Source organism: Sturnira hondurensis, unplaced genomic scaffold, assembly GCF_014824575.4.
Source record: "Sturnira hondurensis isolate 20B ecotype Veracruz unplaced genomic scaffold, ASM1482457v3 Scaffold0015537, whole genome shotgun sequence".
Taxonomy (NCBI): domain Eukaryota; kingdom Metazoa; phylum Chordata; class Mammalia; order Chiroptera; family Phyllostomidae; genus Sturnira; species Sturnira hondurensis.
In genome coordinates this window covers 108,163-134,304 of record NW_028088168.1, presented here as the reverse complement: position 1 = coordinate 134,304, position 26,142 = coordinate 108,163, and the positions used below count along the sequence as shown (strand labels likewise).

Sequence of the window (26,142 nt, the reverse complement as noted above, 5' to 3'; positions counted from 1 at the left end):
CCATGTGGCCCAAGACCTTTTTGGTAACTTTCCCACCTCTCCTGAACTGCCAACTATGGCACTTTTCCAGGATCAAGCCATGTCCTTTCCTCTGACTTTTGCCTAGGCAAAACTTCTCAATACTTTCCTAGGGGATATGGGAGCATGAGAGCATAATGGAATACCATCAGAAATCATTTGTGCTTTAGTACTAGTGAAAGAATTGATTGCCTCCTTCCATAATGCTTTACCTTAATTAATACATACATTGCCAGAAGTTCCTATAAAGTGCTTAACTGTGAAAATTTCACACACTGCAACTAGCCAGAAGGGGAGATATTTTGGAACCAGGTCCTTTCAGCAGCTACTGAAACTACACCTGACAATTACCTACCTGACAATTACTTACCTGAAATTACACCTGACAATTACCTACCTCATCTATGTATGTACAGAGCAGGTTAAGAACCAAAAACCTTTGAAGAGTTGATATCTCAAGGAATTCACCATTTGCAGATTTAGAAAAATATACATTGAGCTCCATATAAATGCCAAGCACCATTATATAAGTTATTTTGTTTAATCCTTGGAACTACATTATAAAATAGTGATTATTACAGCCTCATTTTGCCAGTGAGGAAATTAAGGCACAACCCATCTAAAAGAAGGCAGGAAAACAGGGGAAAAAAGAGAAGAGACACAGGACAAATAGAAAACAAATAGCAAGATGTCATATTTAAATCCAACAGTATCAGTAATGATATTAAATATGGTTTAAACATCCCAATTAAAAGGCATCAATTGTTTGAATTAAAAAGCAAGAAAAATGTATCATGCAAATAGAATCAAAAGAAAGCCCAAGAAGCTATATTAATATTAAAGTAGATATTAGAATGAGGTGGTCTGGTTTACTCACATGAACAAGTATAAAGGACACATGGACAGTAACTAAGGTGGGGGGTAGAAATGGGAGGGAGGTGGGGAGCACTGGGAGGGCAGGGCTGGGAATATAAGACAGAAAACTGTACTTGAACAAGAATTAAATAAAAAGAAATATTAAAGTAGATATTAGAATGAGGAATATTACCAGGGATAAAGAGGAATATTTCATTTTCATAAAGGGTTCAATTCACCAAGAATACAAAATCCTAAATATGCCCCTTTCAAAATACATGAGGCAAAAACTGACAAACCTAAAAAAGAAATAAGACAAATCCAGAATTATATCTGTACATTTCAATACACCTCTCTCAGTAATTGACAAAACAAGGTAAAAGAAAACCAACAAGGATACAAATTTGTAACACCACCAACTAACTTGACCTAATTGGCTTTTATAGAACTCTACATCCAACAAGAACAGAATACGAATTCTTTTCATATTCATCACAGTAGACCAACTGCTGTGCCATAAAACAACTATCAGTAAACACCAGAGGATTTAAATAATTCAAAGTATGTTCTTTGACCACAACAGAACTGAAATAGATACCACTAACAGAAGGATAACTGGAAAATCTGCAAATATTTGGAAATTAAGCAACACACTTCTAAATAATACACTGGTCAAAGAATAAATCACAAGGGAAGTTGGAAAACACTTTGAGCCAAGTGAAAATGAAAATACCACACATCAAATTTGTGGAATGCAGCTAGAAAAGTGATTAGAGAAAATGTATAGCATTAAATTGTAAAACGCTAATGCAATACCCCCTTCACACACACAAACTCACCAACATCAGGTTATAATGCAAGAAAAAGTAAGGAATGGAGAACAAAACTCAGCCCTGAACCAACCCCAATCATGGAAAAGTGAACCACTACAGATAAAAGTTAAAGGAAAAGGTATAAGTGGTATCAAAAGTAACTCTGAACTCCAAACTGCTTACCTTTGTAGTAGATGCTTGCTGACAGTATATACCTAGGGTAACAAGAAGTTAGATCCAGGAAGGTCACTAAAGGTAGGCCAGAGAAGACTGGGAGTCAGAGTAAAAAAGAACAGTGTGGGCCAGTGGAGTTGATGGATTCTAACCCCAGGACAGATACTGTTGTCCTTGCTTTCAAAATATCTCTTGCTAAGGATGGGTTGTGTCTGGGGCCTAATATACTTATCACCCTCACACAGACAACAGTATGTGATCACCAGACAGAAGGTGGGCTTGGGAAGGTATAAGAAGGTATAAGGTATAAAGTAATGGTGATTAGAGGAGACTTGACTTGGGGTTGTGAACACATAATATAGTATACAAGTGATGTATTACAGACTTGTGCACCTAAAACCTATATAATTTTATTAACCAATGTCACGCCAATATATTCAATAAAAAAGAAAATAAAGAAGCCTCTAGGTGGGTTCTGTCCCTGAGGTAAGAACAGAGATGCTGGAATCACAGGCTCCTTAAATACCATAACTCCCAAATGTCAACCCTACTTTAAAATCATTTGAGGAACTGGGTTTTTTAAAAAACACACATACTGATATGAGAGAGGAACATCAATTAGTTGCCTCTCATGTGTGCCCAAACCAGGAACCAAACCTGCAACCTAGGAATGTGCCTTGATTGGTAATGGAGCCAGTGACCTTTTGCTTTGCAGAGTGACACCCAACCAACTGAGCCACATTGGCCAGAGCTTGAGGAACTGTTTTAACAACACTCTAGGCTCCTACCCCCAAGAGAATCTGATTCAGTATATTTGGAATGGGGTGCCTAAAATTTTCCATTACTTCTGATTCTGATGATTCCCAGTTTGAAAAGTACTCATTAAGTATTACCCCTAAGAACAATTGCTAACAGTTACAGAGTATTTGTATTGTTAAATCGAATTCCTTAACAAAAGGCTATTGTGAAAACTAGGTAAGGAAGTACAAGTGGAGCTCATCACCACTCAGAGGAAACAAGCAAAGTAATCTTGACCTACAGGCACTTTCTGGTTACCTGTAAAAATATAAAAAATGTGACTAACACTGATTAAGAAAATAAGGTTGATGTCAGGCTTAGTCATGAAAAAAAAAGAACAAAAAAATGAAAAAGTCTTGAGACAGCATGGAGCAATATCCAAAGAGGTATAGAACATTTGCCTCTCAAATATGATCCAATTCTCTTGGCTAGTATGACAACAGGTTGGCTTCAAGGATTCCACACTATACCAGAATGAGTATGAATTTCAAGTTCAATATTGTCTCTCCTCCAGTATCAATTTAAGATTAAACCAGACCCAAACAGACATGTACTCTCTAAGTTTGAGTAGAAATGTTACTTGAGAAAGTCCCAGAAACTCAGTTCTTCTCACCAACACAGTAAAGAATTACAGATCAAAAACCTATTAGTGTGCAGGCAAAGTTTATTAGTGCTAAGTTCTAACAGGAAAGCAAAAGTAAGGGTGGCAAGAGCAGGGTGGCCAGCCCTGGCTGGTGTGGCTCAGTGAATTGAGCACTGGCCTGAAAACCGAAGGGTCACTGGTTCAATTCCCAGTCAGGGCACATGCCTGGGTTGCAGGCCAGGTCCCCAGTAGGGGCACATAAGAGGCAACCATACACTGATATTTCTCTCCCTTTCTCCCTCCCTTCCCCTCTCTCTGAAAATAAATGAATAAAATCTCTTTTAAAAAAAGAGCAGGTTGACCAAAGCTCAGGTAACCAGTGCCCAGGTGGCCATAGGTCAGGTAGCCAAAAGGGGGTGGTCAGGGGCCTGGTGGCCATAGGCCCCTGACCAGGCCCCCTCTCCGCCTCATGTGGCAAAAGAGCCAACAGAGTAAGTCCTTTGTAGTTTGTGGGATCAGGGTGAAGTAGTTACATACTGATTGACAGGTAAAGGTGATGCTAGCTTTTCTGGGGGAATGTGACTACCCAAACTTACATATGTATGGGGGTCTGTTACTCCAAATCCTTATCTTGCTCCAGACTCTATTTATTCATTTTGTGTATATGACAGTAAACCAAAGTTGTTTTATGGGCTTCAAGCAGGCAGTAAACCAAAGTTGTTTTATGGGCTTCACTGTGGACCTCATCCCCTTCCCCTTCCAGGCCTTAGAATGAATTCACACTCTCAAGGTTTTCCTTTTCCCAGCTAGTGGAGATGATACACACAGACTTCCGAGGGCTGCCCCCTTCTCCTGCACTATCATAGTTTTGTTGGTGTTATTCGGAATGCCTGGTAGCCTTATCGAACCAGGCTCAGGACTACTGGGTCAACAATGAGACATGACTTCCTTTGCTTCCTGTATTAAGTTCTTTGTTAGACTGTAATGGTGAGAGCCCTTATTTCCCCTCTGGCTGCTCATTCCTAGCTGCTATGTAACATTCCCCCCGCAAGTAATAGGAACCCAAATCTTTGGGGACTTTGGGCTCAGGACTGCTGGGTCAATGGGTGAGACATGTCTCCTTCCTCCTCCCTGCCTTGGTTTGCTGTCTACCCCACCTAATAGAAATACATAAATTAACTTTTTGAACATCTAAATCCTTCATGGAGTCTTCCCAGGTCAACCTGTTGAGAATAAGACTTCCCAAATCACACCTAGTCTAAGGTTATTCTTACCCTGAGTACTCACCATAATCTTAAAATATAACCAGACCCCAGAGGCATGTAGTATGAATACTCATTTTACATATCATTTCCTGCTTGTATCTTGTTAGCATGATCTTTGTTTCTGTATCGTTGACATCTTGGATCAATTTTCCTGGGAAACACAAAAGTTGCCTGCATAACAATACCTAGCAGTGGCATATCTAATTACAACTCATATTCTTTAATAATGATGTATGTATGTAACCCTAGGAGATGAGTACCACTACATACTGCACAAAATTAGAATCATGAAGGCCTTGAATATAGTACAATATAATTCCAGCTAGAATTTTGTGGGAACAGGGGTAATATTAGCTCTTCCTTAACCTGTTCCTTAAGTCTAAGGATATCTAGCTATCTGTCATCTGGCAAAAACCAGTTCTCAGACTAAACTACAGGTAAGTACTAGGTTATTTTCAAGTTCCTGTACCTGAAATGAAGGCTACTTGACTTATGCTGATGCATTTCTCAAGTTTATGTGCCCTGTCCTCAATCAAAATATCTCCTTTCCTTTTTTCTCCATTAAACACCTCTATTTAACAACATATCACAGGAATTAAGCTTTGTTAGCCTGACCCATGTAGAAATAATGGTCGCTAAAGCTTAAAACAGTACCTAAGAATCAGAAACAAAAAGCAATTACTCTTATATTCAAGTTTACCTTCTCAGGTTACCACACTTCCTTTAGTCAATATTTCCAATATCCCTTCTATTGTTATTCTTAATTATTATGTACATCTGTGCCTATAAATACAACAAAATCTGTATTCAATTAGCATGAATTAGTATCTTTTAAGCAACTCCTCTTTTTATTCTCAACTCTAGACACAATAAAATCTCTTTGACCCCAACAGTGTCTCTAAAAATGTTACTTCAATTAAAAAAATTAAATGCCTAAACCATGATTCTGATAAGTGATGAAAATATTAAGCAGCTGTAATATTATAAGCTTCAGTCTATTTAAGAGGAAGCCTTGAAGATCAGGATCCATAAAAATGAAATTTAAAAAAATCAAAAGGCCGGGCACAACATTTCAACTAATCAGATCTTGTTTATGATGCTTGTATCATGGGAATCAAACAACAGTTGCATGAGTTTCTGATCTTTACAAACATGCTCATAAAAACTAAGGTTTCATAAGTCTTATTTGATAAACCCTGTCCCAAATACAATTTTTTTTCCTGTACCAAACCAAACCATCAGAGACCTGGGTGCCAGGACCACATATTTCTACAATGGTAACATTGTAGAAATATCCTTACCAGAATGATTTGAGGTACTGTCTATCAGTTAACATTTGGGGCCATTACAAGACATACATCTTTGTTTTATTTACTGAAAAGACAGGGTTTCTTCATTATGAGAATGCAAGTAAGTCTTTTAGACTTCACTGACAGAAAATGATCTCCACCATGACGGGCTTTTTATATGATGGTCACTGTAATTATAGTCTCTGACCATACTACCTTCTCTGTGTGGCCTGCCAGGCTTCTCAAACCATAGCCCAGGTGTACATAGAATTTAAAATATTAACCTCATTTTAGGTATATTTTACCCAGAAATCAAATATTCTCATTTACTTTTTAAGTACTGTACCATATGTTTTTAATAAATCCTTTTCTGGACATGATAGGATAGAAATAAAACAAAAAAAAATCAGTGGAAAAAAAGGCTACTTGGACTTCCCCCCACAACTGGCTAAAGTGCTTCCTTGAAATAGAAAATGGAACTATAGGACTTCTGGTCAGGTTAGTTGTATAGGTAAATGAAGAACTCAGAACCTCCTACAACCATATCAAAATTATAACTAAACTACAGAGCCATCATTCAGAACCACCTGAAATCTGGCTGAATGAAAGTCCTACATCTAGGGGGTTAAAGAAGTCACATGAGACTGGTAGAAGGGACAAAGACACAGAAGGGCTAGTCCCACACCCACATGTGGTGCATAAAAATTGGGAGGGATATCTCGGCTGCGGAGGTAACCCCCAATTTTGATGGGTCCAAGCTGCACACCAGGCCCTCCAGCTCAAAGTTCCAGTTACAGGAAGAGAAGTACCATAACTTCTGGGTGTAAAACCAGTGAGGAGTGGGGCTGAGTGAGATAAGGTTTCTAGAGTCACAGGCAGTTCCTCTTAAAGGACATGTGCATTGACTTACTTGGACTCACTCCCTCTGAGCTCCAACACTGGGACAGCAGTTCAAAAGGCATCAGGGACATACAGGGAGAAAATGAATTGTCTGGCATCAGGCAAGGGCTTGAGGGCTAGCTTCCCTTCACCCCACAGAGCTGGCAGTTTGGTGCCATATCTGAGTCTCCATCATCCTAACACTATTCTGCCCTAGTGATTCCCTAAGTTATCACCCCACCCAACTTGCAGGCCCACCCAAGCCATTTCCATTGGCTTTTCCATACAAACTGCCTGTCTTGGCTCCTGCTGCAGACTTTCCCAAAATCTCTCAAAGGTTCACAATTTGCAAAGAAGCAGCATCTGGCCTTGCTGTGCCCCTTACCTCTATCTAAGTGACCCAGCATTTGCAACAGCTGGCCTTGGTTCAAGCTTGCCCTCTTCAAGTCATCTCCAAGTTCAGCACAAGTAGCAGCCATCTGCAGATCACTGTACTTTACTCTGAGTGGCCCTGAGCAGGGCACAGGCAGTGGCTGACCATGCACCTTGACAAAGGCCCTAGAGCTGGTGCACCCAGTGGACAGTTTCACACCATGCAGGATTACAGCCCTATCACCTCCACAAGCAACACACTCAAGGGGTGGACTCACTGAGTACCAGAGCTCCCTGAAGCAAGTCCTGCTCCACAAGGTCAGCTTCTGCACAGCAACTTCTCTGTGGTAGTTATAGGCAGTGGTAGTTACAGCCAGTCCTCACAGCTCACCAGACTGTGGGTCAGTCCCTCCCAGTGACACCAACAGCAATCAAGGCTCAACTATAACAGGACAGTGCACATAGCCCACAGATAATGCACTTGGAGTGCCCAGCTTGGGTGACTAATGAGGCTGTGCCACTGGGCCCCATAGGACTAGTACATAGGGCCACTATATCAAGTCCAAGAGACAGCAACTCTACCTAATACATAGAAACAAACTTAGTAAAACAGCCAAAATGCAGAGACAAAAAAACAGGTTCAAAATGAAAGAAAAGGAGAAATCTCCAGAAAAAGAAATAGAGGTAAACAAATAAACAGACACAGAGTTCAAAACAATGGTTGTAAGGATGCTCAAGGAACTGAGAACTTTGACAGCGTGAAAAAGAACAAAGAAACCACAAAAAAATGGTCATAGATGAAGGAAACAGTAACTGAAATGAAGAATAATTTGCAGGAAATAAACAGTAGAGTAGATGAAGCCAAAAATCAAATCAGTCATTTAGAATATAAGGAAGCAAACACCACCCAATCGGAACAGAAAAAAAAAAGAATTCAAAAAATGAAGATAGTGTTAAGGAGCCTCTGGGACAATCTCAATCATACTAATATTTGCATCATGGGGTACCAGAAGGAGAAAAGAAAAAGAAATTGAAAACCTACTTTAAAAAATAATGATAGGAGCCCTGTCTGGTGTGGCTCAGTAGATTGAGCACTGACCTGTGAACCAGTCACCAGTTCACTTCCTAGTCAGGGCACATTACTGGGTTAAGGGCTGGGTCCCCAGTGCAGGGCATGCAAAAGGCAGTTACACTGATGTTTCACTCCCCTCTCCTTCCTTTCTCCTCTCTCTAAAAATAAATAAATAAAATCTTTTTAAAAATGACAGGAAATTTACCTAACTTGGTGAAGGAAATAGACATACCAGTCCAGGAAAAGCAGAGTTCCAAAGAAAATGAACTCACAGAGGCCCACACCAAGACAAATCATAATTAAAATGCAAAAGATTAAAAACCAAGAATCTTAAAAGCAGTGACAGAAAAGCAGCAGTTACCTACAAGGGAGCTCCCAGAAGACTGTCAGCTGATTTCTCAACAAAACTTTGCAAGCTAGAACATAGTAGCAAGAAATATTCAAAGTGATGAAAAGCAGGGCCTACAACCAAAATTACTCTGATACTATTCCAGTCAAGATGGTGGCATAAACACAGCTAACATCTTCACAAAACCACATCAAAATTACAACTAAATTATAGAACAACCATCACTCAGAACCATCAGAAATCGAGTTGAATGGAAGTCTGACAACTACAGAATTAATCTTCCAGACTGGCAGGAGGGACAGAGTGTGAAGACTGGTGCAACAATCATGTGTGGTGGATAAAAACTTGAAAAGGATATTCAAGAGCACGGAGTCCCAACCCCACAACAAGCCCTCCAGCCCAGTGTTCCAGTGACAGAAAGATACCCCCCCCCCCAAAAAAAAACTACTGGCTGCAAACACCAGCAGGGGTTGAGTCAGTGGAAGAAACTTCTGTAGTCCCAAGTAATTCTTCTTAAAGAACCCACAAATGGACTCACCTACTCAGACTCACTCCTTCTGAGCTCCAGCACTAACATAGCAGCTTGAAAAGCACCAGTGGTATACAGAAAGGAAGTGAAGTTTCTGGCATTAAGCTGAGAGCTGGAGGGACAACTTTCTCCCAGAGAAAAAAGCCATTGTCCCTTTTCTGAACCTTCCTCCCACAGAGCCACAAAGCCACAGAGCCCACAGGCAGGTGCCATATCTGAGATTTCATCAACCTGGCTAACACTGTCTGTCCCCCCATCGGGATCCCCTGAGATTCAGATCCAACCAACTTATGAACCCACCCAAGCTGTTAATAGAGATTTTTTCCATATGAGTGGCTGATCTTAGCTAATGCTTCACAACTTCCTAAATCCTCTCAAACAAGCAACAGCTGGCCTCAGTGAGCCCCCAGCCACCTGTAACACTTGCTAAGTGGACCCAGGCACCACACTAGCAGTAGCCAGCCTAGATAAACAGCTTGACTTCACCTAGGGATCTCCAAGTCCAGAACAAGTAACAAGTCTCCCAGATAGCTTTATAGCCTGGGCAGGGTGGCACTGGGCAAACCACAAGTGGTGGCTGAAATTGCTCTGCACCACCCAGGAAACTGCAGAGACTGCACACCCAGTGGAGAGCTAGACGACATCAGAGCAACACCATCCTGCACCTGCACAGCTGATTGTCCACAAAGGGCAGAGGTTAGTGGTCAGTGGTCACAGCCAGTCCTTGCAGCTGACTGGCCTGGGTAAATCCCTCCCACTGGCCTTGCAACAGCAAACAAGGCTCAACTACAAGCAGAGGGCATACTCAGCCTACATGAAGGGTACACATTGAGTACCCAGGTTGGGTGACAGGAGGCAGTGCCACTGGACCCTACAGGACACCTACTACATTAGGACATGCTATTAAGACAGGGAGTCTAGCAGCTCTGCTGAATACATAGAAACAAACACAAGGAGCCTGCCAAAATGAAGAGGAAAACAAACAAGGCCCAAATAAAGAAAACACAGATCAAAACTCCATAAAAAGAACTAAATAGAAGGAAGATAAGCAATTTATCAAGATGCAGAGTTCAAAACACTGGTTATAAGGATGCTCAAGGAACTTAGTGAGGACCTCAACAGCATAAAAAAATAATCCAGTCAGAAACAACAGATACACTAACTGAAATAAAAAACAATTTATAGGGCCCTGGCTGGTTTAGCTCAGTGGAATGAGCACGGGAATGACCCTGTGAATGACTCAGTGGAATGACCCTGTGAAGCAAAGGGTCGCCGGTTCGATTCCCAGTCAGGGCACATGCCTGACTTGCGGGCCATGTCCCCAGTAGGGAACACATGGGAGGCAACCACACACTGATGTTTCTCTCCCACTCTTCCTCCTTCCCTTCCCCTCTATCTAAAAAAATAAGTAAATATTTTTAAAAACAATTTACAGGGAAACAAGAATAGAGTGAATGGAGCCAAGAATCAAATCAATGATATGGGATATAAGGCAGCAAAAAGAACAACTGATCAGAACAACAAGAAGAAAAAAGAATCCAAAACAATAAGGACAGTACAATTAGCCTGTGGGACAACTTCAAGAGGTCCAACATCCACATCATAGGGGTGCCAGAGGGAGAAGAGAAAAAGCAAGAAATTGGAAATGTATTTGAAAAAAATAACCAAAGAAGACTTCACTAATTTGGTGAAGGAAATAGACTTGCAAGCCAAGTAAGCACAGTGACCCAAACAAGACGGATGCAAAGAGGACCACTCCAAGACACATCATAATTTAAATGCCAACAGTTAAAAAATAGAGAACTGAAAAATCAGCAAGAGAAAATAAGTTAGTTACCTACAGGGGAGTTCCCATAAGACTATCAGCTGATTTCTCAAAAAAATTCTGCAAGCTAGAAGGGAATGGCATTAAATATTCAAGGTCATGAAAAGCAGGGACCTACAGCCAAGATTGCTCTACCCAGCAAAGACAGCATTTAGAATCAAGGAGCAGATAGCTTCCCAGAGAGGGAAAAACTGAGTTCATCCTCACCAATCAATTATTATATGAAATGTTAACAGGACTTATTTAAGAAGAGGAGGAGGAGAGTGGAAAATGGTGGCCAAGTAAGAGGAAGCCAAGTTCACTTGCTTTTGCACCCAGCTTGTTCACTTAGCTGATCTTCTGAAAAATAAAGGAAACAGTCAATGGAATCTTAGCTGACATCAAGTTTGGAAGCCAAAGTGTACAGAAGGCACTTTGAAACAGGCACATAAGACACAGCAGGAGTTGTGACTACCAGTCAGGCAGCTGGAGGGGAGAACCTACCAATGAATGAGCCACCAATAAGCAAAGCCCAAGCACAACAAGACACCCCATGCAAACTGAATAAAGGGCAAGCCTAGAGCACCCGAATCAGGAGATCAAAGAAACTGCATCACTGAGTCCCACAGAACTCCACCCCACAAAGATAGGGGGCAAAACAGGGTATACTGAGACACAAAAACAAACAAAAACTCACCTAAAATGGGAAGACAAAGAAAGAAGCCCCAATCAAAAGGAATGGGGGATTCCCCCCAAAAAGAGATAAATGAAATTGAGGCAAGCAGTCTATCAGACATAGAATTTTAAAGAATCGTTACAAGGAAGCTCCAGAAATTCAGTGAAAACTACAAGAACTGAGTGGGAACTAGAGAAGCATGAAAAAAAAGACATTGAACCTGTGAACAAGAACAAAGAAGAAATGAAGAATACAATATCTGAAAAGACAAATACACTAAAAAGAATTAAAAGCAGGCTAGATGCAGCAGAGGAATCAGTAAGCTGGAAGACAAGGTAGAAAGAAATCCCCTGGCAGAGCAACAAAATGAAAAAAGACTCAGAAAGAAAGATGATAGTTTAAGGAAACTAAGGGACAACATGAAATGTAACAACAATCACAACATAGGAATATCAGAAGGAAAAGAAAAGGAGAAAGGGATAGAAAAGCTGTTTGAAAAAAACAATCACAGAAAACTTTCCTAACTTAGTGAGGGGAAAAGCCACACAAGTTCAGGAAGCAGAGGTCCCAATCAAGATGAACCCAAACAGGTGTCCCCCAAGACACAGGCCTCCCCCAAGACATAATTAAAATGTCAAGTGTTAAAGACAAATAATTTTAAAGGCAGCAAAGGAGAAACAGCAAGTAACATACAAGAGAGCTCCAAAAAAACTATCAGCAGATTTCTCAACAGAAACACTAAAAGGCAGAAGAGATGGTCATGAAATATTCCAGATAATGAAAAACAAAGCCCTACAAACAAGACTACTCTATCCAGCGAGGCTCTCATTTAAAATAGTGAAATAGCTTCCCAGATAAAAGAAGGCTAAAAGAGTATATCTCCACCAATCCAACACTGCAAGAGATGCTAAAAGAACTGCTATAAAAAGAAGAGAAACAGAGAGAGAGGGGTAGAGAGAGGGGTAGAGAGGAGGGAAGAGAAAGAAAAAGAACAAGAGAGAACAGAGGTATGGAAAAAATGACAATAAGTACTTACCAATAATAACCTTAAATGTAAATGACTTTCGAAATGTTCCAATCAAATGACATAAGGGAGCTGAATGGATAAGAAAATATGATGTGCCCTGGCTGGTGTGGCTCAGTGGAGTGCTGAGAGTGCTGGCCTGAGAACCAGACTCTCCAGTTCAATTCCAGCCTAGGGCACATGCCTGGGTTGCAGGCCAGGTCCCTACTACGGGGCATGTCAGGGACACCACACATTGATGTTTCTCTCCCTCTCTTTCTCCCTCCCTTCTCTTCTCTAAAAAGTAAATAAATAAAATCCTTTAAAAAATACATTTAAAAAGAAAAAGAAAACATGACCTGCATACATGCTGTCTACAGGAGACTCATCTCAGGTGAAAAAAAAAAAAGCTACAGACTGAAAGTGAAGTGAGGGAAAAAATACTCCAATAAAAGCACACACACACAAAAAGCCAGCATAGCAATACTTATATCAAACAAAATAGCTTTCAAAACAAAGGCCATACAAAAAGATAGAGGACACTTCATAATAATCAAGGGAAGCATCCATGAGGAATATATAACCATTGTAAACACATATGCACCCAACATAGGAGCACCCAAATATATAAGGAAAATCTTGGAGGACTTCAAGAAAGATATAGACAGCAACACCTTATAGAAGGGGATTTTAACACCCCACTGTCAACAATGGATAGATCTTCCAAAAAAGAATCAAGGATATGTGGCCCTAAATGACACTTTAGATCAAAGAAACTTAACTGATATATATAAACCTTTCATCCCAAAGGAGTAAAATACACATTCTTTTCAAATGCTCATGGGATATTTTCAAAGACAGTCCATATGATAAGACACAAAACAAGCCTCAGCAAATTCAAGAAAACTGAAATCATATCAAGCATTTTCTCAGATCACAATGGCTTGAAACTAGAAACCAACATCAAGGAAAAAACATTTAAATTCATTGAGATTGAATAGCATACTATTAAACAATGAATGGGTGAATAATAAGATCAAGGAAGAAATCTAAGTTTCTGGAAACAAATGAAGATGAACACACAACAGCCAAAAACCTATGGGACACAGAAAAGGCAGTCCTAGGAGGGAAGTTTATAGCAATACAGGTGTATCTAAAAAGGATAGAAAAATCTCAAATAAACCAACTAATCCTATATCTACAAAAACTAGAGGAATAACAGCAAACAAAACTCAGAGTGAGTAGAAGGAAGGAGATAATCAAGATCAGAGCAGAATTAAATGACATAGAGACTAAAGGACAATTCAAAGGATCAGTGAATCCAAGAGCTGGTTCTTTGAAAAGATAAACAAAAATCGACAAGTCTTTAACCAGACTCATTAAGAAAAAAAGACAGAGGACCCACACAAATAATATCAGAAATGAAAGAAGAGAAATTACAACTGATACCAAAGAAATACAAAGGACTGTCAGAAATTACTACAAAACAAGTATATACCAAAAAATTATTGAAAATCTGCGCAAAATAGTAAAATTTCAAGAAACATATAATCCTCCAAAACTGAATCAAGAAGCAGCAGAAAGCCTGAGTAGACCAATAACAGCTAGTGAAACTGAAGCAGTAATGAAAAAATTCCTGGTACACAAAAGTTCTGGACCAAACAGCTTCACAGGTGAATTTTACCAAACATTTAGGGAAGAGATAAATCCTGTCCTGCTCATACTATTCCAAAAAATCCCAAAAGACTCTCAAGCTCTTTTTATGAGGCCAGTTATCATGCTAATTCCAAAATCTGGTAAAAACACAACAAAGGAAAACTACAGGCCAATATCGCTGAACAGAGACACTAAAATCCTCAACAAAGTACTGGCAATCCATATTCTAAATACATTTTAAAAATCATACACAATGATCAAATGGGATACATCCCAGGGATGCAAGGATGGTACAATATTTGCAGATCAATAAATGTAATACACCACATAAACAAAATGAAGGGAAAATCAGATGATCAATTACTAGATGATGAAATAGCATTTGATAAAGTATAGCACCCATTTATGGAAAAAAAAAACACAGCAAAGTGGGAGCAGAGCGATCATAACAACACAATTAAAGACCATATATGAGAAACATGCAGCCAGTATCATACTCGATGGGCAAAAACTAAAAGCTTTCCCACTAAAATTGGGAACAAGACAGGGATGTGTGCTTTCACCACTTCTATTCAATATAGTATTCGAAGTCCTAGCCACAGCAATCAGACAAGGAGAAATAAAAAGTAGAAGGAAAGGAGGAAGTAAAAGTCATTATTTGCAGACATGATAGTGTACAGAGAAAACCCCATAGACTTAACCCCAAAACTGCTCAACCTAATAACTGAATTTGGCAAAACAGCAGGAAACAAAGTCAATATACAAAAATTGAAGTAATTTTTCTACACCAATAATCAAATATCAGAAACAAAAATTAGGAATTAAATCACATTTACTATAGCAATGGGAAAAACAAAGTACCTATGAATAAACTTAGCCAATGAGGTAAAAGATTTGTACTTAGAAAAACAAAGAACACGGAAGAAAGAAATTAAGGAAGACACAAATGGAAGCATATACCACGTTCATGGAGTGGAAGAATTCATATCATAAAAATATCCATACTACCCATAGCAGCCTATAGATTCAGTATAATCCCTATCAAAATGCCAGTGATATATTTTACACAGAATACTTTAAAAATGTAAATGGAATCATAAATGGCCCCGATTATTCACAGCAATTTTGAAAAAGAAGAGCAAAGTAGGAGGGATGACAATAACATATCAAACTATATTACAAGGCCATGGTGACCAAAACAGTCTGATACTGGCGTCAGAACAGATACATTGATCAGTGGAACAGAACAGAAAGGCCAGACAAAACCCATGTCTCTATGGTCAATTAATATTCAACAAAGGGGGCAGGACCACAAAATGGAGTAAAAATAGTCTTTTCACCAAATGGTGTTGGGAGATCTGGACAGGTACATGCAAGAAGAAGGGAGGAGGGGGGAGGGGGTGGAAGTGGGAGGGGAGGGGAAGAGAGGGGAGGGGAGGAGAGAGGAGGGGAGGAGAGGGGAGGGGAAGGGAGGGGAGGGAAAAGAAACTCAACCACCAACTAACACCATACAGGAAAATAAATGCAAGGTGGATAAAGACTTCAATGTAAGTTGTGACACCATAAAAGCACAAGAAAACATAGGCAGTAAAATGTTGGATATCCTGTACAGCAATATTTTCACTGATATGTCCCCTAGAACAAAATACATCAAGGAAAGACTAAAATGGGACTTCAAGATAAAAAGCTCTGCATGGCTAACAAAAACATCAGTAAAATGAAAAGGGACCTAAGTGTATGGGAAAACATTTTTACGAATTCAGACAAGGGTTTACTCTCCAAAATATGTAAAAGAACTCACATGACTCCACTCCAGGAACATAAACAATCCAGTTAAAAAGTAGATGAAGGACTTGAACAGACACTCCTCCAAGGAGGACATACAGGGGGCACAGAGACATATGAAAGATTGCTCAGCGTCACTAGACCACAATGAGATATCACTTCACAGTGGTGAGAATGGCCACCATAAACAAATCAACAAAATAGTGCTGACAAGGATGTGGGGAAAAGGGAACCATAGTGCACTGTTGGTGAGAATGCAGACTGGTGCAGCCACTGTTAAAACAGTATGGAATTTCCTCAAAAAACTGAAGATGGAACTGCCTTTTGATCCAACGATTCTGCTACTGGGAATTCACCCTATGAATCCCAATTAACCTATTCAACATAATTTATGCACCACTATGTTCATAGCTGCACTACTTAGGGCAACAGCCAAGTGCCGAAAACAGCCTAAGTGCCCATCACTAAATGAGTGGATTAAAACATCATGGTACATTTACACAATGAAATTCTATGCAGCAGAAAGCAAGAAAAAGCTCCTACCATTTGCAAGAGCATGGATGGAACTGGAAAGCATTATGCTGAGTGAAATAAGCCAGGTGATGAAAGACTAATACCATGTGATCTCACCTACAAGTGGAATCCAATCAACAAAACAAAACAAAATGAACAAAATAGAACCAGAGACATGGAAATAAAGAACAAACTGACAGTGACCAGAGGAGGGGGGAGAGGGATAACAAGGGAAAGGGGAAGAGTCTAGTAAAGGGACATGTATAAAGGACACATGGTAATAGACAAGAGGATGGGGACTGACTAAGGAACTGGGGGTGGGGTGGGGCAGGGCAGGGGAGAGCAACAGGGGAAAAATTGAGACAACTGTAATTGAATAATAAAAAGATCAAAACTATGAACAATAGACTTCCAGCCAAGATGGAGGCATAGGTGGAAACACTGTGCCCCCTCCCAAAACTAAATTTAAAGACAACAAAGTTTTAGAAACAAAAACGCAGCCAAAACAGTGAAAATTGAACTGTATGGAAGTCTGATAACAACGAACCACTCAGCCAGACCAGTAAGAGGAGGGGAGGCAGCGGCGGAGCAGGGTCGGGCTGGAAAGACCGTTCCCTCTGACCGACCCAGGAGCCAACCCAGGAGTGGAGGCGGAGGTGGTTGGTGGATCCCAGGCTTGGGGTGGCAACAAGCAGACCCAGTGAGGGCGCAGGGCGGCTGGCTGACTTCGGTCACACATTCGCGCACAGATAAACCAAGCAAAGGAGCAAACAGTGAGACACACCATTCAGGCTAGGGCCCCAGCAACGGGGATTAGAGCCTGAAAGCACCAACTGGAAAGACTTTCTCAGGGTCCAGGGGCCGGGAGAGGCTCCCAGGCTCACAGAGTTCATTGGAGAGACCCACAGGTGCTGGAGAGTACACGGGCCCACAGACCAGGGACCCAGCACCAGAGGGGCCCAATTTGCTTGTGAGAAGCCGCAGAGGGGACAGAAATCTGAGAGTGGAGCGGAGCAAAGCACCGTTTTTTCCCCTCTTTGACCCCACACCCACATACAGCATCACAACCGAGGGACTGGGTTGCTTCACCCTGGTGAACACCTAAGGCTCCGCCCCTCATACAGAACAGGTGCAAACAGACCACACATTATGACTCAAGAACACCTCAAAGCCCCAGAGCCTATAATTCTAAGTGACCAAGAAATAGCCAACCTTTCAGATGCACAGTTCAAAATACTGGTGATCAGGATGCTCACAGAATTGGCTAATTTTAGCCACAAATTAGAGGAACATATGAAGGCTAAACTGATTGAAATGAAGGGAAATGCACAGGAAACCAATAGTAATGGAAAGGAAACTGGGACTCAAATCAAGGAAGTGGACCAGAAGGAAGAAAGAAACAACCAAGCAGAAATGAGGGAAGAAACAAGAATTCAAAAAAATGAGGAGAGGCTTAGGAACCTTCAGGACATCTTTAAACGTTCCAACATCTGAATTATAGAGGTACCTAAAGGGGAAGACGAACAGCCACGAGTGGAAAACTTATTTGAACAAATAATAAAGGAGAACTTCCCCAATCTGGCAAAGGAAATAGACTTCCAGGAAATCCAGGAAGCTCAGAGTCCCAAAGAAGTTGGACCCAAGAAGGAACACACCAAGGCACATCATCATTACATTAGCCAAGATGAAAATGAAGGAGAGAATCCTAGAAGCAGCAAGAGATAAGAGGACAGTCACCTACCTACAAAGAAGTTCCCATCAGACTGTCAGCAGATTTCTCAGAAGAGACCTTCCAGGCAAGAAGGGGCTAGAAAGAAGTATTCCAAGTCATGAAATCCAAAGACCTACATCCAAGATTGCTCTATCCAGCAAAGCTTTCATTTAGAATGGAAGGGCAGATAAAGTGCTTCTCAGATAAGGTCAAGGTCAAGGAGTTCATCATCACCAAGCCCTTATTATATGAAATGTTAAAGTGACTTATCTAAGAAAAAGATTAAAAATATGAACAGTGAAAGAACAGTAAACTCGCAGTTATTAACAACCACACCTAAAACAAAAGCAAACTAAGAGGACAGCTAGATCAGGAGTGGAACCATAGAAATGGAGATCACATAGAGGGTTAGCAACAGGGGAGTGGGAGGAGAAGGGGGGAGAAAGTACAGAGAATAAGTAGCATAGATGGTAGGTAGAAAATAGACAGGGGGGAGGGCAGGAATACTATGGGAAATACAGAATCTAAAGAACTTGTGACACATGGACATGAACGAAAGGGGGGAAATGGTAGGGGAGGGGTGTGCAGGGTGGAGGGGAGTGAAGGGGGGAATGTGACAACTGTAATGGCATAATTAATAAAATATATTTTTAAAAAACTATGAATAAAATTGCATTAAATACATATGTATCAATAATTGAATAAAAAAACTAAGCAGACAAGAACAGAGAGAGAACCGTGGACATGGAGAGCATTTTGATGATTCCTAGATAGGAAGGGATGTGGAGAAAAGAGTGAAGAGGTGAAGGAATTAAGAATTACAAATAGATAGTTACAGAATAGTCAGGGGAATGTAAGGTATAGTATAGGCAATGGAGAAGCCAAAGAATTTCTACACATGACCCATGGACATGAACAATGGTTATGGGGATTGTCTGAGGGAGTATAGGGTGTTGGGTGGAGGGGAGTAGAGGGTGGAAAATCGGGACAGCTGAAATAGCATAATCAATAAAATGTAATTTAAAAAAAACAAGAGGAAAATTTCTCTACCCAGTAAAGCTATCTTTTAGAATTGAAGGATAAAAAGCTTCCCAGACAAGAAAAGGGTAATGGATTTCATCACCACCAAACTAGTATTATATGAAATTAATTAAAGTGTGTCCTTTATGAAGAAAAAAGATGAAAATAACATGAATAAAATTGCAATAAACACATATCTATCAGCAACTGAATGAAAAAAAAATAAACTAACATGCAGAAAAGAAACAGACTCATAGAGGGAGAGAACATTCTGATGGTTGCCAGATGGCGGGGGTGGGGGTGCTTGGGAAGATGGGGGAAAAGGTGAAGTGATTAAGAAGTACAAATTGGCCAAAGAACATATAGGCCTACTTGCATAGCCCATGGACACAGACAACAATGTGGTGAAAGCCCAGGAGAGAGGACAGAGGCTGGGTAGAGGTGGGCAGAGGTGGGGAAGGAATAGGGGACATTGCAGATTAGTCATGAGGATGTAAAGTACAGCATAAGGAATGTAGTCAGTATGGTGTCACATGGGTACGAGATAGGGATGATCACTTAGTAAACTACATAATGTAGATCTAATCACTAGGTATATACCTGAAACTAATATAACATTGTATGTAAACTCTAACTGAAAAGTAAAAAAAAAAAAAATTAAATGGCAAAAAATGGCACTATACTATCATATTAGCTAGTGACTTTTCACTAAATTGCAAATCACTTGTAGATCATTTGACAAAACAAGATGGTCTCATTTTCCCCTAACTTTTAAGACAATGGAGGGAATGGATGACTATTTTCCAACTCCTCGCCAGCTCCAGAGAAGACAGGTTCAGGGTTAGTTATAAAGGTTTTGGAGTTCTTTGGAACGAGACCAAGAAAAAGCAAACTCACCATTTTACATCTTTTGGGGAATCAAGTGAAAGCTATAGACCCAGAAAAACGCACACACTACTACTTGCATTCAATTTCTGGGGGATCTGTAGATATCCTCCAAGTCCATTTATGAGCCTAAAGTTAAAACCCCTTTTCTAGTAAATGGCAAGCTTAAACACAAGACACTAGAGCTCACAGCCTACATCCTGAAAGAAATCCTGCGTATTACACAACTGTCATGTAAAAGCTCAATGAGTGGGGGATAAAAGATAGCTAATGCTCATATTACTAATACTGTAATAACTGCCTCAAAATATCCTGCCCTGCATATCGTCACTCCACATTATCACTCTGTACATAAAGCAGTAAAACCCTGCCTCATCCAATCCCTCAACCCAAGTTTATTTTTTCCCAGAGGACTTCCCTCCACCTAACACCAAATTGTTGTTTGCCTCCCTTGACTAGAAGTTCCACAGGGGCAGGGACTTAGTTTCGCTCATGGCTATACCTGTGGTGCATAAGAGGCACTCAAATATTTGTTATATAAGTCTTTTATAGGATTCTTATTAACAGGTTTTTATAAATCAAGTTTTACTGAAACTTGGTCATGCTCATTCATTTACATATCATCTATGGCTGCTTTCATGCTATAATGACAGAGCTGAGGAGTTGCCACAGGGTCCATATAGTCTGCAAAGCCTAGAACACTTGCTACCTGGTTCTTCACAGACTTTGCTGACCACCAGTACAACTCATTTGGCCCTCATTTCTCAAGCCAACTCCTTTGTAGCCAGAACAGAGTAGATGCTTAAAAACAGCTTACTATACATATACAGATTTGCTACTTGCAACATAATTTTTCCAGTTAAATCAAAAGTTAGTATTTTCCCCTCTCAATGCATTTCTACCAAGGCCACAGCCAAAGATTAACTATGGTTTACCTCAAAATCATTTGTCTGAAGTAGGAAAGAGCTTGCTTTCAACATTTTAAAGCATGATTGTGAGTTTGAATGAGAATGCTTGCTACTACTTAGCATAGTATCACTTCTATTCCCAAAATTATTGAACACAGGTATTTTCTCAATGTCAAAATAATTCTAAGATGTATCATTTCTTTTTATGCCAGGCACATTATAGGTGCTCAAAGGGTCATTGAATGGATCTCTCTCCCATAAATATTGTGATCATCAAATTTTGAAAATTACAATTACCTGAAAAGAAGCATCAAGATATATATCCTTTTCACAATTCTAGAATATGCTCAGCTTTGTCCAATTCTTTTAAAAATTACAGCCTTTATCATTAAAAAAAATAATTTGCAGCCCTGACTGGTGTAGTTCAGTGGATTGAGTGCAGGCCCACAAACCAGAGGGTCGACAGTTCAATTCCCAGTCAGGGCACATGCCTGGCTGGGTTGTGGGCCAGGGCCCCTTTGGAGGTGTGCAAGAGGCAACCAATTGATGTTTCTCTCCCTTCCCCTCTAACAATAAATAAAATATTAATTTACATAGGTATCTTAATCTTTCATCCTCCCTTCCCCTCTAACAATAAATATTAATTTACATAGGTATCACTGGTTCCAAGTAACTGAAGAATAAATGGTAATTCTTGGCATCATTCCAGCCCAATGTTTACCCCAGGCACAGAGGTGAGCAAATAGAATGTTTTCACATAATTAAGGGAGATGTCATTAAAAAACATTATAGTCCATGGACTAAGATAGGAGTGAGAAAAGGGCTAGGAAACTTACTAAGTGATCTTTGCTAGGTTATTTTGAATAAGCAACAACATACACAATCATTTGAGAAAATTGTTTATTTAGAAAAAAGGTTACACCAGTAGAATTCAGTAGATTAAAAAATTTTCTTTTAAAAATGTCACTCAAACTTTTCCAGGTGAAAGTTCAGCAATACAAAGCTCCTTTAGCTGTAGAATTAAAACAAAACTAAGTTTTGACACCCCCACCCACCCACCGCAAATTTGTCCAACAAAATAACAAGAAAAAATGGCAAGGGACAAGTGCGTGCTGGTATCTTTTTCTTTTTTTAGACAGATTTTACTGTTGTACATGTACTATATAAAGTGAACTTTAAGCATTGTATTAGACACTGCTCCTACTTTGTTTTCAGTGAATAATATTAAAAACAGGCCAAATAATAAATTAAAAATGAATTTTAAATGAGGTAAATTCAAAATAGTTCAATAATTGTTTATTTTCAGCTTCAAACAATAAAAAGAAGACATTTTAGATTTTAAAAAAACTAAACCTGAAGTGAAATTCTGTACACATGAAACCTTATTTGCTTCTTGGGAACTCTATGCAGCACATTGTGCTAAAAATATGGAACAGTTAACACTTTCAGCCATTTACTGAAAATAAATATGCAGAAACTAAGCAACAAGTTAAATACAGTAATGTACAACTCAACAATTTAAAGTCTTCAGCATGGGGCAATAAAGCAGATAAATGAATAATTTAAGAAGATGCAACTGGGCCCTCTTCATTCGTGATTCTTGGCAATCTACTCAGGATTATACATGTCTGGTCACAGCTGAACCATTGCATTTCAATCTCATCTGAAAGAAACAAAGTGATTATATTGATCGATGAAGGGAAAAAGGAAGAAAGGGTGAAAGGAGAGAAGACAGAAGTTGGAAGGAGAAGAAGGGAAGGGAGGGGGGAGGACGGAGAAGAACAGGAAGAGAGGGAAGTTTGGTTTAACAAAGAAAAAATCAGTGTGTTCTAATCAATAACAAAGGCTTGAATTAAATCCCTAGATAAGGATGAAATATCTGTGTATTTCTTATTGCCCACTCTCAAAAACCATTAAAGATAGACACACTACGATGACTTCAAAATAAGAAACACTGAACATTTTATCTGTGAAAGAAGGATGATTGAGGGTAGGGGAAGAAGGGAAAATGAAATAGAAACAAGTAAAACGTTCTTCAGGGGCAGGCAATAGCTTGTCAAAAGTAAATATAACACATAGCAATGAAAAGAACCAATTTTAACATGATCAACAAAAAAAAGAGAAAAATGACATCACATTTTTCACAAGGGCATGACTTTAATAGTGACTTATATTAAGATGCAATGTCTGCTAAATTATAAAAATTGCTTTAAAAATATATTGACTTAATTATACTCATTTCCTTTCCTTTATGTATTGACATTTTTCAAATACTGCATACTCAAATAAATTCAAAACATGATCATTACAACATGTGGCAAATAACTTATCTGCCTAACATTTTCTCATTCATTTTAAACTAATGCTTAACGCATTAAACTTTATTGATGAAAATACTACATTCACATATTTCATAAAATCAGAGCTAGAAGAGCCTTAGAAAATAATCACACTTGCATGAAATGCTGACAAATAATTTATATATCATTTCTATACAGCATTCCGTTCACACCATGTATAATCTTGATATCTTCTTAATTATAATTGTGGATATACTAATGGTGAACTTACAATTTTAATACTTAAAACTCATTGATCCTGTCCATAATTGATGACTGGATAAATAAAATATGGTACACGTTCATACAATGGATTATTCAGTTATAAAAAGAAAGGAAGTTTTGATACATGCTATATCATGGATGAACCTTGAAAATATGATGCTATGTGAAAGAAGCCAGACGCAAAAGGTCACTATATTGCATGATTCCATTTTTATAAAATATCCAACACAGGCAAATCTATAGAGACAAAAAGTATATTAATTCTTTCCCGAGGCTGGGGAAGGGCGGAACTGGGAGTGACTGCTAACAGGTGTGGGTTCTCTTTGGGGTGATGGAAATGTTCTGGAATTCATGGTGATGTTTATACAACATAGTACCAATAAATATACTAAAACCCATTTTTAAATGGCAAGTTCTATCTTCCGTGAATTTCATCTCATTTTTTAAATGGCAAAAAAAAAGTCAATGTTCCAATCAAGAGTGTCATGGTATCGGTATAGCTGTAACAAGAATAAGAAATAGGTTCTCAATCAGAAAGATGTCACAACAGGAGAATTACTGAGCAAGGGAAATTGTGATGACACACTTAAGGGCATACTGAAGGATAAAACCGCTATTGCTGTTAAAACACGTAAAGATGATCTTTCCCAGGAATGGAAATTAAAATTTTTACAAGAAGCCAAAATCCTCAAGCAATACAATCATCCCAATATTGTCAAACTTATGAGTTCATTCACAAATGCAGTCTATCTACATTATTAAGGAACTGGTTCCAGGAGGCGATTTCCTCTCCTTTCTGAGAAAGAAGGATAAACTGTAACAGTTAGTGAAATTTTCATTAGATGCTGCTTCTGGATGGTGAATTTCAAGTAAAAATTGTATACACAGGGACCTTGCTGCAAAGGAACTGTCTGGAGGTGAAAATAATGTTCTGAAAATCAGTGACTTTGGAATGTCTCGTCAAGAGGATGGTGGTGTATATTCATCTTCTGACTTAAAGCAGATTCCCATTAAATGGACAGCACCAGAAGCTCTTAATTATGGGAGATACCGTTCTGAGAGTGACGCATGGAGCTTTGGCATCCTCCTCTGGGAGACCTTCAGCTTAGGGATCTGTCCATACCCTGGAATGACAAATTAGCAAGCACAAAAGCAAGTGGAAAGAAGACACTGGATGTCAGTCTCTCAGCAGTGTCCAGAGTGTATTTACAAAATAATGCTGAAGAGCCCTAGCCGGGTAGCTCAGTTGGTTGGAGCATCATCCCAATACACCGTTGTGGGTTCGATCCCCGGTAGGGCACAAACAAGAATCAACCAATGAATGCATAAATAATCGGAACAACAAATCGATCTTTCTCTCTCTCTCAAATCATATATATATATATATATATATATGTAGTGTTGGGATTACAAACTTGAAAACCAACCCAAGTTCATTGAACTTCACAAACTGTGGTCAAGAAGAAAGTCACATAGTGATGAAACAGTGCCAAATGCAGCCTTCGGGACTCCTACCTTCCAGCAGAATATTTTCTTCTAACAATAAATTTACCTGGAATATTCTCTAAAGTTTTTTTAAATTAACTTTTTATTAAAATATGGGCCCCTTTACCCACTGTATACAAGAAAGCACAGCCTCTAAATGCAATGGATCACACAGATCTATGTTTTTCACACCCAGAACTGTTGACGTTTCTCAAAGGGTTTCTACTTCAGGTCCAGTTCAGTTCACCGCACTTCCTCCTAGACATCTCTACTTTATTGGTGCTATAAACAGAACTGGTAATACCATGTTTGCAGGACACATTCTTTAAAAAAGTGGCCCTCCACTCTGCTAAGACAAGATTACCTTTGTAAACATCACTTTCTACTGAGAATTATATGGACATTCTAGGTTTTTTCCTTTTTTCTCGCCAGAAACAGGCCCTGACAAATCAGTAACATTGTCATTTACCTATGTTCCACCACTCTCTCCTCCTTTTTCAGGGCATCAAAAAACTGCCTGAAATAACCTCAAAGACCATCCTCCCAGGGTTGAGGCAGCTGATTTTAAATGATGTTATTTGATAGAAATCAATGACAGCAAGAAACAAGTTTGAAAAGAAGGGTGGTCTAGAGAAAAGAGCAGCTATACTGGTGATCAAAGTAGAGAAGAAAAATAAATACAAATTCAGCCTTTCTTACCAGAGGTATGCTTTTATAAACACACATTATCTAATTTTATGATCAAATTCACCAAGAAGGTCCTAAAAATGTTTCAATAGCTCACAGATTCCTCATAAAATAGCCCTCCCTCATGGCAAAATGTGCTTTAGAGAAAACAGAAGCCCACAATGAATTAATAGATTATTTTTGGTTAAGTGTCTTGGCCTCAAAAAAGGTATTACAAAATTCAATTCCCTTCAAGATTTCACAATACTAGTTTATTCTCCCTCTCCCTCCAAGTAAAAAGGCATATATAGATGAAGTTGACAGCTAAAAAGTCAAATGAACATTTATTTATGAGGATGAAAGAAGTTACAGGGACAGACATCTATTTCACTTCTTTCATTTACCCCTCCCTATATTGCTACCTAACAATTCTTAACATAGCAAACATACTTCCTGGGATGTTTCATGTGG

The 26,142-nt window shown here is 39.3% G+C and overlaps 1 protein-coding gene and 1 pseudogene across 1 annotated transcript in view; one reads left to right on the top strand and one right to left on the bottom strand.

The window, feature by feature from the left end:
- Positions 1-23,068: 23,068 nt before the first annotated feature.
- The window catches only part of LOC119000050 (THO complex subunit 2), a gene marked incomplete at its 5' end in the record, with an annotated part of 40,932 nt that continues 37,858 nt past the window's right edge, over positions 23,069-26,142 (bottom strand). Inside the window, one exon of the mRNA XM_037064831.1 lies at positions 23,069-24,644. The remainder of the gene's footprint in view (positions 24,645-26,142) is intronic.
- On the top strand, positions 23,954-25,461 carry LOC119000049 (tyrosine-protein kinase Fer-like; annotated as a pseudogene).